This window comes from Ursus americanus, chromosome 17, assembly GCF_024610735.1.
Source record: "Ursus americanus isolate L20-20 chromosome 17, mUrsAme1.1.p, whole genome shotgun sequence".
NCBI lineage: Eukaryota > Metazoa > Chordata > Mammalia > Carnivora > Ursidae > Ursus > Ursus americanus.
Window position 1 is genome coordinate 13,885,372 of NC_142143.1, and position 16,277 is coordinate 13,901,648.

General features: G+C 42.2%; 1 long non-coding RNA gene across 5 annotated transcripts in view; it reads right to left on the reverse strand.

Annotated features, from left to right (window-relative positions):
• Window positions 1-16,277, reverse strand: part of LOC123780752 (uncharacterized) — a 109,362-nt gene that overhangs the window by 43,920 nt on the left and 49,165 nt on the right. For all 5 annotated transcript variants that reach the window (XR_015727101.1, XR_006776499.2, XR_015727100.1 and 2 more), the window contains one exon: window positions 7,432-7,596. This is a non-coding gene — a long non-coding RNA (uncharacterized LOC123780752). The remainder of the gene's footprint in view (window positions 1-7,431; window positions 7,597-16,277) is intronic.

Genomic DNA, 16,277 nt, shown 5'->3' on the forward strand with positions numbered 1-16,277 from the left:
CCCACAATCAAGCTAATTAGCACAGCTATCACTGTACATAGTTACCATTTCCTTCCCTTCCTCCCTCCCACCTCCCTCCCTTGCTTCTGTTTCTGTGTTGTATGTGTGGTGAGAACCCTTAAGATCTACCCTTTTAGGAAATTTCAAGTAGATAATACAGTACTGTTAACTATCGTCACTATGCTGTACATTAGATCTCCAGAAATTATTCATCCTACAGAAATGAAACTTTGTACCCCTGGCCAACTTCTCCCCGTTTCCCTCCTCTGTGTATATCTGAGTAAGGGGGAAGGAAAAGAATGAGCCGGTGGCAGGGCGAAGAGAGGAGCTGGTAGCGGAGCAGACTACATCCTCACTTCCTGGTGTGGGTCACCTGGAAATCAAGACTTGGTCAGAGCAGAGCTTATCTTTTTTAATTTTAATTTTTTCATTATGTTATGTCAGTCACCATACAGTACATCATTAGTTTTTGATGTAGTGTTTCATGATTCATTATTTGCATATAACACCCAGTGCTCATTAGAATACGTGCCCTCCTTAATACCCATCACCAGGCTAGCTTATCTCTCCACCCTCTTCCTTCTGAAACCCTCAGATTGTTTCCCGGAGTCCACAGTCTCTCATGGTTCGCCCATCCCTCTGATTTCCCCTCCTTCAGTTTTGCCTTCCTTCCCCTAATGTCCTCCATGCTATTCCTTATGTTCCACATATGAGTGAAACCATATGATAATTGTCTTTCTCTGCTTGACTTATTTTGGAAAACAGTATGGAGGTTACTCAAAAAGTTAAAAATAGAGCTACCCGATGACCCAGCAATTGCAGTACTAGGTATTTACTCCAAAGATACAGATGTAGTGAAAAGAAGGGGCATATGCACCCCAATGTTCATAGCAGCAATGTCCACAATAGCTAAACTGTGGAAGGAGCCAAGATGCCCTTCAACAGATGAATGGATAAAGAAGATGGGGGTCCATATATACAATGGAATATTACTCAGCCATCAGAAAGGATGAATACCCACCATTTGCATTGACATGGATGGAACTGGAGGGGATTATGCTAAGTGAAATAAGAGCTGAGCTTATCTTGCTAGCAACACCACCTTCCCACCTGCATGGATCCTGGCCCACAGGTGAGGCTACCATAGTAATAAGGTACTCTGGAATGTATCCCCTGGGGCAGGAGGGAGGTGGCTGTTTGGAGGAGGTCAAGTCAAAAGGTTCTCCCACATCCAGGAATCATGCAGTGGGGAACCCTAGGGTCTTGCAGAACCTCTGAAATATGCAACTCAATGGAAGTCCACCACAGCCAGGGAAGAACCATCAACTGAACCTGCCAAGAAAAAATGATTTTACCACTTTCCTCTAATTCCGCCTTTCAGATTGTGATCTTGGAGAGGTCCAAAGCATCAGAAGAAAGGGGGAAGATGCATGAAGGAGAAGTGAAAGCGAAAGGGTCCAGTCCCCAGTGTACAAGGCAGGTCTGGGCTGGTGGAAATGGGAGACACTTTGAATTGGATATAAGAATAAGATTTTAATGTTCAAAATCATTAGCCATCAGGGAAATTCAAATCAAAACCACACTAAGATACCACCTTACGCCAGTTAGAATGGCAAAAATTGACAAGGCAAGAAACAATTGCTGGAGAGGATGTGGAGAAAGGGAATCCCTCCTTCATTGTTGGTGGGAATGCAAGTCGGTACAGCCACTCTGGAAAACAGTGTGGAGGTCCCTTAAAAAGTTAAAAATTGAGCTACCCTATGACCCAGCCATTGCACTACTGGGTATTTACCCCAAAGATACAGACGTAGTGAAGAGAAGGGCCATATGCATCCCAATGTTCATAGCAGCCTTGTCCACAATAGCCAAAGCATGGAAGGAAACAAGATGCCCTTCAACAGGTGACTGGATTAAGAAGTTGTGGTTCATGTATACAATGGAATATTACTCAGCTATCAGAAAGAACAAATTCTCAACATTTGCTGCAACATGGACGGCACTGGAGGAGATAATGCTAAGTGAAATAAGTCAAGCAGAGAAAGACAATTATCATATGATTTCTCTCATCTATGGAACATAAGAACTAGGAAGATCGGTAGGGGAAGAAAGGGATAAAGAAGGGGGGGTAATCAGAAGGGGGAATGAAGCATGAGATACTATGGACTATGAGAAACAAACTGAGGGCCTCAGAGGGGAGGGGGGTGGGGGAATGGGATAGACTGGTGATGGGTAGTAAGGAGGGCACATATTGCATGGTGCACTGGGTGTTATACGCGACTAATGAATCATCGAACTTTACATCGGAAACCGGGGATGTACTGTATGGTGACTAACATAATATAATAAAAAAAACATTAAAATAAAAAAAAAAAGAATAAGATTTTAAACTGGGCTAATGGGGCTGGATATTTTAACATCAGCAAGCGTCTGGAAAGCTGTGAGATCTGCCCAATATGCCACACAGGAGCAGGGAAGGAAGAGCCAATAGCACTTGTTTGAAGACTGAAGGGCAAAAGGTAATTTTCTCTTGTAACCCACCAAGCACAGGCATATCTCATTTTATTGTGCTTCACAGATATTGCAATTTTCTTTTTTTTAACAAATTGAGGGTTTGTGACAACCCTACATCAAGCAGGTCTACTGGCACCATTTTTCCAACAGCATTTGCTCACTTTGTGTCTCTGTGTCACATTTTGGTAATTCTCACAGTATTTCAAACTTTTTTTTTTTTTTAGGGTGCTAAAATTCATTATATTATGTTAGTCACCATACAGTACATCCCCGGTTTCCGATGTAAGGCTCAATGATTCATTAGTTGCGTATAACACCCAGTGCACCATGCAATACGTGCCCTCCCTACTACCAGTATTTCAAACTTTTATCTCAAACTTTTTATTATTATTATTGTATTTGTTATGGTGATCTGTGATCAACAATTTTTCATGTTCCTATTGTAATTGTTTAGGGGTGCCCTGAACTGTGCCCATATACAACAGAGAACTTAATCAATAAATACTGTGTGTGTTCTGACTGCTCCACCAGCTGGCTGTTCCCCCTTCTCTCTCCCTCTCCTTGGGCCTCCTTATTCCCTGAGACACAACAATGTTGAAATTAGGCCAATTAATAACCTCTAAGTGTTCAAGTGAAAAGATGAGTTGCACATCCCTCACTTTAAATAAAAAAAAACTAGAAATGATGAAGGTTAGTGAGGAAGGCATGTCAAAAGCTGAGATAGGGATGAAAGTGAGGCTTCTCGAGCCAAACAGTTAGCCAGGTTGTGAATGCAAAGGAAGAGTTTCTGGAGGAAAGTAAAAATGCTACTCTAGTGAACACAGGGATGATAAGAAAGTGGAACAGCCTTATTGCTGATACGGAGAAAGCTGGAGTGGTCTGGATTGAAGATCAAACCAGCCACAACATCCCCTTAAGATAAAGCCTAACCCAGAGCGAGGCCCTCGCTCTCTTCAATTCTGTGAAGGCTAAGAGAGGGGAGGCAGCTGCAGAAGAAAAGTTTGAAGCTAGAAGAGGTTGGTTTATGAAGTTGAAGGACAGAAGCTGTCTCCGTAACATACAAGTGCGAGGGGAAGCAGCCAGGGCTGATGGAGAAGCTGCAGCAGGTGACCCGGAAGATCAAGCTAAGATCATTAAGGCTGCGCCAAACAACAGATTCCAGTGTAGATAAAACAGCCTTTTATGGGAAGAAGATGCCATCCGGGACTTTCAGAGATAGGAGAAGTCAATGCCTGGCTTCGAAACTTCAAAGGGCATACTGACTCTCTTGTTAGGGGCAAAGCAGCTGATGACTTTAAGTTGAAGCTAACGCTCATCTCTCATTCTAAAAATCCTAGAGCCTTCAGAATTATGCTGAATCTGCTCTGCCTGTACTCTAGAAACGGAGCAACATAGTCTAGATGACAGCACATCTGTTTATAACAAGGCTTATGGACTATTTTAAGCCCACTGTTGACACTGCTCAGAAAAAAAGATTCCTTTCAAATCATTACCACTCATTTGACATTGGACCTGGTCACTCAAGAGCCCTAATGGAGGTATATATGAGATGAATGTTGTTTTCATGCCCGCTAACCACAACATCCATTCTGCCGCTCATGGTTCAAGGAGTAATTTTGACTTTCAAGTCTTATTATTTAAGAAATACATTTTGCAAGGCTATAGCTGTCATAGATAGTGATTCTTTTGATGAATCTAAGCAAAGTAAACTGAAAACCTTCTGGAGAGATTTCACCAGTCTTGATGTCATTAAGAACACTTGTGATATATGGGAAGAGGTCATATGTAAACAGGAGTTTGGAAGAAAGTGATTCCAACCCTCATGGATGACTTTGTGAGGTTCAAGACTTGAGTGGAAGATGTATCTGGAGACAGTGGAAACAGCAAGAGAACTAGAATGAGAAGTGGAGCCTGAAGATGGATTGCATTGCTGCAATCTCATAAAAAAAACTTGAATGGATGGGGAGTTGCTTCTTACAGATAAGCAAAGAAAGTGGTTCCTTGAGATGGAATCGATTCCTGGTAGAGATGCTGTGAAGATTGTTGAAATGACAACAAAGAATTTAAAATATTACATAAACTGAGTTGATAAAATAGCAGCGTTTGAGAAGATTGACTCCAATTTTGAAGGAAGTTCTACAATTCTATCAAACAGCATCACATGCTACAGAGAAATCGTTCATGAAAGGAGGAGTCCACCGACGCAGGAAACTTCATTGTTGTGTTAAGACATTGCACCACCACCCCAACCTTTAGCAACTACCACCCTGACTGGTCAGCAGCCATCAACTTCAAGGCAAGATCTCCCACCAGCAAAAAGATTACAACTCCTGAAAACTCAAATGATGGTTAGTATTTTTTTTAGCAATAAAGGATGTTTTAATTAAGGTATATACTTTGTATTTTTAAACATAATGCTATTGTACACTTGAAAGACTACAGTATAGTGTAAACATAACTTTTATATGTACTGGGAAAACATAAAATTCATCAACTTGCCTTATTACGACATTCACTTCATTAAAATATTTGCTTTATTGTGGTTGTCTGGAACTGAACCTGCAATATCTCTGAGGTTTGCCTATTTAAGCGTTCTGATTTTTCAATTAGTCAGTCAGTTACTTCTGCTCATTATCCAAGGCATAACAATCCTGAAGTGGGTCTTACCATACCCTCCCCGTTATGACCACCCCAGTCCCCTCTCTCCCCTCACCTCTCTGCCCCTCTATATTCACGACAGGAAAGTTGTTGTTCTTTAAGTTTATTGAGGGATAAGAGTGATGTGGAAATTGAAGAGTTGAGTATGAGAAAGAACTGGAGACTAAATATTTGGAGGTACATTTTATAATTAAAATTGTTTTCTGTGGTTCATTGTGTTTGAATGAGTTATTCCCTCCCTTCTTCTGGTGGTTGAGCAGGACATGTTGCCAGGGCAGCCAGAGGAGGTCATTCAGGCACATATTTAACCCTAGATCTGAGTCACTGGCCTGTTCGGAATTCACTAGAGATTCAGTTATGGCCCCATTGAAACGCTCTCAACTGACTACCTGTGCTCAAGAATAGAAGGGAAACTTTTTCTGCATCCCACGTGGCTCACTGTCTTCAGATCCACCTGGGGATTGGACATCTAAGAGAAGGCAATCAGAAAAGTGCACTGATAGGGACAGGTGGGTTAAGAACAGCTGGAGCCTCCCTTCTTTGTTCCCTCTCTCCACACCTCACTCCTGGCACATTCCTTTGCACCAGCAGCTGCATAATAAGAAAAATCTATCTTCTCTCAAGTGAGACAAATCCCTCTTCTGTCTCTAGAGGGTGCTGGGAATCCACGGATCTAGGCAGCAGCAGCTTCAGAAGCAAGTGAAGAGCACCGAAGAGCCAGAGCAAGAATAACACCAAGAAGGAGCTGAGAGAGCTAAAAAAAAAAAAAAAAGGAAAAAGAAAAAAAGAAAATAGAGCAGAATCCTCCTCCCTTTGGGGAAAGAATCAGTGACCATTGGTTCTCCGGTTTGTTGGTCCACAGCATTTCAATGAGCACTTGGCCTTCACCCAACAAGTATCTTTGGAGACAGAACTGATCTGTACATTCCTCAATGCCAGACACCAGAGGGATAGCAGTATGCAAGAATGGAATAAATATAACGATCATTAAATGTACATCCATTTCGTGTGTTACTCTGTTCAAGATGTTTTACCCACACACTCTATCTTATCCTCACAGCAACAGGACAGGATGAGTTTTATTTCATGCACTGTATAGATGTGGAAGTTCAGTTGCAGAGAAGGCGAATACGCTGCCCAAAAGGAACACCGCTTTTTGGTACTGGAACAAATTTCAAATCTACAGCTTCTCCAATACACTCTCCAGCCCTTTTCTCAAGACCTCTCAAGAAGTCCATAATTGAGTTAAGTAAGCAATGATTTACACAGAGAATGCAAGATAGCAACGTATGATACAGAATTTTATTTTTTTTTATTTTTAAAGATTTTATTTATTTATTTGACAGAGATAGAGACAGCCAGCGAGAGAGGGAACGCAAGCAGGGGGAGTGGGAGAGGAAGAAGCAGGCTCACAGCGGAAGAGCCTGATGTGGGGCTCGATCCCACAACGCCGGGATCACGCCCTGAGCTGAAGGCAGACGCTTAACTGCTGTGCCACCCAGGCGCCTCCGCATGATACAGAATTTTTTTTTTTAAAGATTTTATTTATTTATGTGACAGAGAGACAGCCAGCAAGAGAGGGAACACAGCAGGTGAGTGAGAGAGGAAGAAGCAGGCTCCCAGCGGAGGAGCCTGATGTGGGACTCGATCCCGGAACGCCGGGATCATGCCCTGAGCCGGAGGCAGACGCTTTAACGACTGCGCCACCCAGGCGCCCCATGATACAGAATTTTAAATGCAGCATATGGACGATCTAAAAGCAGGAGAATCTCAGGGCCACCTGACCTCAGAGGCCGTTCAGTCCAAAACACAAATCAGTGAGTCCGTCTTTGTCATGCATTTCAAGGGCCTCCCCAAGCTTCTGCCTGGATGACTAATGAGAAGGAATCTGCTACTTCACAAATACATCCTTCCACTGATGAACTACTCCATCAGAAAAATTTTCCTCGTGTGACCCCAGGTCTGCTGCTCTGAAATGTCCAGCTATCTCCTAAAGCCATCCTTTGCAGCCACACAGTACAAGGCCATTCTCCATTTTACACAGCAACATTTCACATGTTGCATGCCCATGGAGCTGGCCCTACCCCTAGGATGTCTCATCTCCAGGTTAATAAATAAAATCCAAGTTCCATCTCTATTGCCCTACATGGTACGGGTTTGATGTTTACCCACTATTCTAGTTGCCTTATTCAGACACATTTATCAAGGTGGTATCAAGAATGAGCAAATATCTATTCATCACACACACATAAAACAACTCACCTCTGTCCCGTCCACTGCAACTGTTTCCCTCTGATTTGTTGTGTCCTTCTCAGAGCTTGAGTGGCATGTAGCATTTCTGGGTTGTCATTCTATCTCCACATCTGTTTCTTTAACAAGAATTTGAAGGCAGGAACTATATTCATCTTGACAGCCTTCACACAGTATCTGGAACATATTGGATGCTCAATAAATGTTTCAGTTCTCTCATGGCAAAGATTTTATCTATTTTGTTCACTGATGTGTTCTCAGCACCTACCCAGAGCCTGGCTCTAGTTCCCAAGAAATATCTGCTGAATGAATGCGTGAATAACTCAACATAGTGTTCCAGAAAAAAACGTTAAATCAGGAATTATTTTAAATGGTAATCTGCTGAGCCTATACTATGTGTGTGGCATTATTCAATTCAAAATAACTGAATAACAAGGCAGGAAACAACAAATGTTGGAGAGGACGTGGAGTAAGGGGAACCCTCCTACATTGTTGGTGGGAATGAAGTTGGTACAGCCACTTTGGAAAACAGTATGGAGGTTCCTCAAAAAGTTAAAAATAGAGCTACCCTATGACCCAGCAATTGCACTACTGGGTACTTAACCCAAAGATACAGAGGTTGTGAAAAGAAGGGGCACATGCACCCCAATGCTCATAGCAGTAATGTCCACAATAGCCAAACTGTAGAAGGAGCCAAGGTGCCCTTCAACAGATAAATGGATAAAGATGTGGTCCATATATATAATGGAATATTACTCGGCCATCAGAAAGGATGAATACCCACCATTTGCATCAACATGGATGGAACAGGAGGGGATTATGCTAAGTGAAATAAGTCAAGCAGAGAAAGACAATTAATATGGTTTCACTTATATGTGGAACATAAGGAATAGCACAGAGGACATTAGGAGAAGGAAGGGAAAAATGAAGGGAGCGGAAATCAGAGGGAGGGATGAACCATGAGAGACTATGGACTCCAGGAAACAAACTGAGGGTTTCAGAAGGGAGGAGGTTGGGGACATGGGCTAGCCTGGTGATGGGTATTAAGGAGGGCACATATTGCAAGGAGCACTGGGTGTTATATGCAAACAATGAAGCATGGAACACTACATCAAAAACTAATGAACTGTGACTAACATAATAAAAAAATAAAATAAAATAAAATGTTAATTTTCTATGGCTGTAAACTGAGGCCTATAAATAAAGCTTGGGGCAAAATCACATTACCAAAATATTAATTATACATATAAAGGCTTGTGGTCTGTCCTATTTCTCTCAATTAATATAGCACTATTCCCAGACAACAAAATAAAGCAAACCACAAAAATAAAAAAAAAAATAATAACCTATAAATGCAACCCAACATGTCACTTCATTATTTTGACTATTTAATATGATCCAGCAGTCTAGGTTTTTTCCAGTAAAGATAAGACATGAGACTTTTTTTCCAAGAGTCCTTGATGAAGCCATCCCTCTCACTTACTTTCATGACAGTGTTTGGAGGTCTAGAGACAATGTTTTAGATTTATTTCCAGTGCAATTCAACTTGCTCTTTTCTTCCCTTCAAGCCAGGCTACTGATAGTTTTGTGAATCCCAATTCTATTATACAATCCATTTGTTCTTCCCCTCAGCCTCGGTGCATCCTGAGATTTGATTAGAGGGCCATCAATCTTGTCATATGAAACAATGATAAAAATGTTGAACCGGACAAGAACAACCACCAAACCTGGAGCTCCTTCACAGAGACCGGTTTCCTAGGTTGACATTGACCCATTAGTGAGCATTCTCAGGCCACAGCCATTCAGCTATCATTCCACTCAGTGGTAATGCCATCATTTGTTCAGAGAGGCATAAGGAGATTTTGGTAAATGCCACACTAAAACCCACATGTCCTGTGACCCTAGGAATCCCCTCAGTAATTCATTTATGAGCAAACAAACAAGGTGAGTTGGGTATGATTTGTTCTTAGTAAACTTCTGATGTTTCTTTGTAATCACTTTTATTTTCTGAGTCTTCATGTGCTATCTTCTTCATATTCTTACCTAGAAACTCACTCTCCTAGAATTTTCCATCAAGCTCACCAACTATTGTTCATGACTTCCATTTTCCTCCTGTACTTGGAAATGGACACATATCCAGTCTCAATACCTCTAGGACCCCTAAAGCTGTTCAAACAAATTAAGCTTCTTTTGAACACCTGCATATTAATTTTAGAAAGGGCAGGGGTATAAGCTGAGAAAAGTATTTACAATAGTATGACTGAGGGCAGCATTTGTGTCATTTGTCCAACATCCTCTACTCTGCATATCTGTACCAGACTATCTGCTGACAACTCAATGCCATTCCCCACCATGTGCCCTCTGTGCTCATCTCTGTGTCACAGCAGCCAGAAAACTGTGAAGGCCGACCACATATCCCAGAGTCCCTCACAACTAGTTTGCCAGTATGAGGAATTTTCACAAATTTTGGAAGACCGGGATGGATGGATGGGTGGATAGATGGATGGATGGATAGATTGATTTGCTGATCGATCATAGACAGTCACTGCTTCTTTGGAAACAGATGATCTGTGGGCTGCAGCAGATGTGAGCTTTTGAGTAGCCTCCAGGCATTCTCTTGTGATTCACCCACCACAGCATGGAAGATGTTTGTAGTTACTGCCAGCAGCTTCCTGCTGAGGTCCTTCGCCTTCCTGATTGCTTGAAAACTAGCAGCATAACTGAAAACCAGCTGCCACCTTCCTTGGCTTTTTTCCCCTCTGGCTCTTACTGTACTTTTATAAGCAACTAATTTTCTATATAGAATCCCTTACTGCTTACAAAATAGGGAGTGTTTTCTTTTCTAACCAAATTCTGATAAAGGAAGCAATCCACCTCCACTCTATGTGAACCTTACGGGACTGACAATCAAGGTAACTTTTTTTTTTTCCTACCCCAAGAACAGGTACGTGCCTCAGACTGGCCATGTACCCCATCCTCTAGTACAGTGATTGACCGAGGGATAAGCATCTAAACCAAGCAGAGGAAATCAAAAGTGTATTTTAAGTTTTGCTGTTAGGTCACTGGAAAACAGATTTCCCCTCTTCTGCATAATGGACTGTAAGGATGTAGGGCTAGGAGTGCCAGTGGCTATCTGACCTGCTTCCAAAAAAGATCCGACCAGAAGATGAGGGGCGCCTGGGTGGCACAGCGGTTAAGCGTCTGCCTTTGGCTCAGGGCGTGATCCTGACGTTGTGGGATCGAGCCCCACATCAGGCTCCTTTGCTATGAGCCTGCTTCTTTCTCTCCCACTCCTCCTGCTTGTGTTCCCTCTCTCGCTGGCTGTCTCTATCTCTGTCGAATAAATAAAATCTTAAAAAAAAAAAAAAAGAAGATGAAGCCAACACAAGAGGAAGATGGGCCTAAAATATGGAAAGAAAGTGTCCTGACATTATGGGAGCTCCTAAATCCAGATGATTCTGAAGCCAGATGTGTCCTGGGTCTTCTAGTTTATATTGTCAATGCCCTCTGGCCAAAGATCCCCAGTGACACACCTGTAGTTGAACAAGTTGGGGTTACTGATTACTGCAGTAGGAAAGGAGGGACAGGGGAACAGTAGCCTGTTTCAGCAAAAGGGTTTTAGAAAGGATTTATAGGATTTGGCTTTGGTTGTGTGATTTGGGGAAAGATATAAGGAAGTGGGCTTTGCTCTGGATTGGAGATTGTCAAGAAGCAGGGGTTATTTTCTCCTTGGATATCTTAATAAATCTTACCTATAGGGAGGGAAGACAGGCTGAAGAAGTCACTCATATTACTCAGGATATTTGCTTATTTTTGTGGTCATGCTTTTATCTTGTTCCATGATAGAGTGACTTCGCCTACTACTGGCATTTCTACGAAATTGAGTTCAACAGACCTAGCTGTGAGTTCCAGTCTGGCTCCTAGAACACCAGGACCTCTCTACCAGCAGCAGGCCAGCTCCTCAATGTCAGGAATTGCTTTTCTTTTTCTCAACATGCACTCAACTAATGTTTATTAAACACCAACGATGTTCCAGGTACTCTGGGTTATTGACATTCTTGAGAGAGACATATAATGTACACCAATAAAATGTAATAGGTCATTACAGATTTGGTTAAGTTCTATACAGGAAGAAATAAATAGCATGACCTTCAATTAGCAAGTAACTTCTGGTGTCCACTTTCAGTAAGATGGTTAGGGAAAGACTCATTGGGAAGGCGACATATGGACTGAGACATGAAGCATGAGCATGAGGGAGATGTTTCAGGCAGAGGGAATAGCAAGTGCAAAGAACCCGGAGCAGGCAAAGGGCTTGGGGGAACTCAGGAACGGAAAGGAGATCGTGTGCCTGGAATATGGCCAGCAAGAAGAAGGTAAGACCAAATAAGACAAAGAGTCAAGAGGCCAATCATGCCAGGTCTTGTAGGTTCTTACTAGGGACATTCCATCCTCCACTCTTCATGCCTCCATAGAATGCAACTGGAGAAATAGTTCTGGAGTCCTCATCCTTCACCCACTCTTCCTTAGCAGGAGGAATGATTTATCCAATGTGTGACTTTCAGAAAATGAATCCTCTCCTCTCCTCTCCTCTTTATCATCCAAGGTACCTAAAGGAGGCAGATATTCTCTGTTCCTCTTTGCCATAAATTTTACATGGTCAAGCCCTTTGGGAGGAAGCCTGAGGTTGTCCACATCTACCTATGAACCTGTAATCAGACTATTTCTTGGGTGCTGTCTTAGCAAGACTCCTGTATTAGTTTGCTAGGGCCACCATAACACTATCACAGACTGGGTGGCTTCAACAACAGAAATTTATTTCTCACAGTTCTGGAAGCTGGAAATTCCACATCAATATGGTAGGGTTCCAGTGAACCTTTGGTTTGCAGATAGCCTTCTGTATGAGTGTGTTTATACAGTCTTTCCTCTGTGCATGCTCGTGTCCCCCTCTCTTCTTCTTTATAAGGACATCAGTCCTGTTGGATTAGGGCCCCACCCTTATGAACTCACTTAACCTTATTTACCTCTTTAACAATCCTATCTCCAAATACAGTCACACTGAGAGTCAGGGCTTGAACATATGAATTGGGAGGAACACAACTCGGTCTGTAATTCCCTCAGATTTCAACGTATTTCTTTTTTTTTTTTTTAAAGATTTTATTTATTTATTTGAGAGACAGAGATAGTGACAGAGAAAACACAAGCTGGGAGGAAAGGGAGAAGCAGGCTCCCCACTGAGAAGGGAGCCCAACTTGAGCCTCGATCCCAGGACCCTGGGACCATGACCTGAGCCAAAGCCATACACTTAACCGACTGCGTCACCCAGGCGACCCTTTCAACCTATTTCTCCAAAGACTTATGCCATATACTCCAAACAAATGTGTGAAAAATACTTATGTATGGCTTCCTCAGTCCGGAACTCAGGCGGAGAATGAAAATAACATTTTCCAGGCCACCGAAAACCCTCACATAGACCAAGGTAGGGCATAAGAATGGGAACACTTCATGCAATGGGAAAACAACACGATCTGATTTATGAGGATTAATCTGGCTATTGTATGGAATATCTGTTTTAAACCACTAAGTCTTTTTTAAACCCATGTGACCAGGTTCAGTTATAAGTGTCTTAAATTATTGAATTTGTCCTTACTACCATTTAAGAGATGGATGTTGTTATCCCCATTTTGCAGGTGAAGAAACTAAGATTGAGGCAAGTAGCCTCCCTAAGGTCATGCAGTACTATGGACCAAAGCCAGAATTCATATCCACTACATTTAACCCATAGTTAAAAGTGAAAATCACACAGGAACAAGTTTATGTGATTGTTTCAAAAGTATGGAAAGATGGGAGAGAAGCTATTAACAGGTCTGCCTCTGAATAATAAGATGTTAGCCGTCCTAATGTAGTGTGAAGAAGCCGCAAATAGCAGTTCTGGAATTTATAGATAATAAATAATGGACACCACACTTACTATTTTCCACACACTGTGCTGAGCGTTTCACAGGTGTTAGCTCCTTTATTCTTCAAAATAGATCTGCCTGACCTTAAAATCCCATTCTTTTCCCTCTAATGAACCTTGCCCGGATAACTGACATTCTTCTAGCAAAAGAGCATAAGAACGCGACTACTACCAATAATGTTAAGATCAGTTAACAGTCACTACATACCAGGTACAGTTCTAAGCCTGTAACATGTATTAGCTAATTGGATCCTCACAACAACCATGGGTACTATTCATATTCCCATTTTACAGAGGAGGCACTGAGGCACATGGTTATGGGACTGTCCCAAAGACATGAAGTTATTAAGTTGGAGAAGCAGGTTTCAAACCAGAGCATGGCTTCTGTGTTGGAGTGTACGGTCTGGTTATTATCCTCCCTAAACAAGTGAAAACAACCAAGGCTTAGGGAGGAGGTTAAGTAACTTTCCTAAACTAGCAAGGTGTGGACATAGCTGGACGACTGTGCACTAGTTGCCTATCCTCTCTTGGCCTCAGCTTCTTTAGCTGTAAAATGGGTAAACACTATCAGCACAATAAGTTTGGGGTGATAATTTTATTTATTTATTTATTTATTTATTTATTTATTTATTTATTTATTTATTTATTAGAGAGATGGCGTGAGTGCAAACCTGTGAGGTGGGGGAGAGGCCGAGGAGGAGAGAGAATCCTAAGCAGGCTGCCTGGGGGGCAGGGGGGCTTGATCTCCCAAGATCAAGGCCTGAGCTGAAATCCAGAGTCGGACACTCAACTGACTGAGCCACCCAGGAGCCCCTGGCGTGATAATTAAATGACATAAATACGAATAAGGCCCTATGCCAACTTCCTGCCACAAAGTTAGTGCTCAAAATAGTCCCTATTGATAGCTTGAGAGTTTTACAATGAGCATACATTCCTTCAAAATCAGCAAAGACAATAAAGACATTCCCAGTTTGAAATGAATGTCTAAACGATGAGACTTGAATGCATTTAACAGAACAAGACACTCTCTCAACATTTTTTATTTCCTCCAACCAATGTTAGCTCCCACTCTCCTGCCTCAATGATTAATTTTCCTGGCAGGGAGGACAGAGGCAAAGAGGACTCTGGTCACAGGTTATATTTCTTCTGTAGACTGCTTTTTACCAAACTAAAAATAGCCTTCCTACCAACCTGACTGTTTCTGTTTCTAGACCCTCTTCCAAGGGATTCCAGCCTGCCTACCCCACCTGCCACATTTTTTTTTTGTCTCACCATTTATTTAGCTCTTTAATTTTTCAGCAGAGTTTATAGTTTTCAGTATATAGGTCTTGTACATGTTTTATAAACTTATGCTTAAGTAGTTAATATTTTTGAAGACAACGTGTTTACTTTAAAATTTCTAATTGCTTGCTATTATATAGAAATACAACTTATTTTTGTATTCTGACCTCGTTTCCTGTCACCTTTTTTTTAATAATAATTTTTTATTATGTTATGTTAGTCACCATACAGTACATCCCTAGTTTTTGATGCAATGTTCCATGATTCATCAGTTGCGTATAACACCCAGTGCACCATGCAATACGTGCCCTCCTTAATACCCATCACCAGCCTATCCCAATCCCCCACCCCCCTCCCCTCTGAAGCCCTCAGTTTGTTTCCCAGAGTCCATAGTCTCTCATGGTTCATTCCCCCTTCTGTTTACCCCCCCTTCATTCTTCCTTTTCTTCTCCTACCGATCTTCCTATTTCTTATGTTCCATAAATGAGTGAAACCATATGATAACACATTTTGGACACCTCCTCTCCATGTCCTACTTCTCAGGAGAGCTCACCATCCAGGCACATTGACCTTCTTAGACAGCAGCTCTCCCCACCTCTCCACTTTGTCTCACCAGACCATTCATACCTTTTAACCAGGATTTCATTTTCCAAAGGGTTTTTTCTTCTACTCATTCATTGGTTGCATGTGTTACATTTTCTGAGTGCATCCTGTGACCACGGCTGCCACCACTAACGATGACAACTGCTTCCACTCTCTATGTGGCAGACGCTGTGCTACATACTCTGCGTGCATGATCTCAGTGAGTCCCCTAACAACTCTGGGATGAGTATACTATTACTATCCTCTATAAATGGTTGAAAACAGAAGAACAAGCAAGTGACACACAGTCTTCCACTTTCCTCTATACCCGCCTCCACCTCCAGATCAAGCCTGCCACTCCATCACCTGACTGGTTCATCAGCCTCCTAACTGAGTTGCCTGTCTCCAGCCTCGACCCTCCACAATCCATTTTCTACTTCGGTAAGGTGAAGTTACAAAAACATAAATGAGCCATGTTGCTCCCTTGTTTAAAACCCTTCAGTGTCTCCTCATTTTCTTATAATACGCTATGTCCTTATATGGCTTTGGACTACCTGGATTAGCTTGAGCTCTTGAGCCTTAATTTACTTCCCCTTGTCCCTTCCCCAGAGTCTATGATCCAGCTCTATTAGATTTCATTTGTCCCTAGGCTTTGCACGGTCTGTGCCCTCAGCTCAAAAAGTGTCCCTTGCCTTCCACCCTCATCCCTGGGAGAAAATAAAGGCATCTCTCTTGCTTCTCTGCTTCATACTTCCTCCAAAAGTACAGGAATTCCCAGGTAATTTAATGCATTGGCCAGATTTCTACTGCATCGTTTAATTCATCCTCAATCCTCTACAGATGAGGAAGCTGACCTCAAGCGACCTGCTCAAAATCTGAGTTCTAGCAAGCCAGCTCATGCCTGTCTGCCTCCAGACACTGATCTTTCCTCTGAGCTTTGTTGCCATGACGTTTGTCGAGGTTAGAAACAACAGCAGGTAAACACGGGTACGGCTGGAGGGAGGGATTGTCTATGAGGATGAAACTAATCTAATAAAGG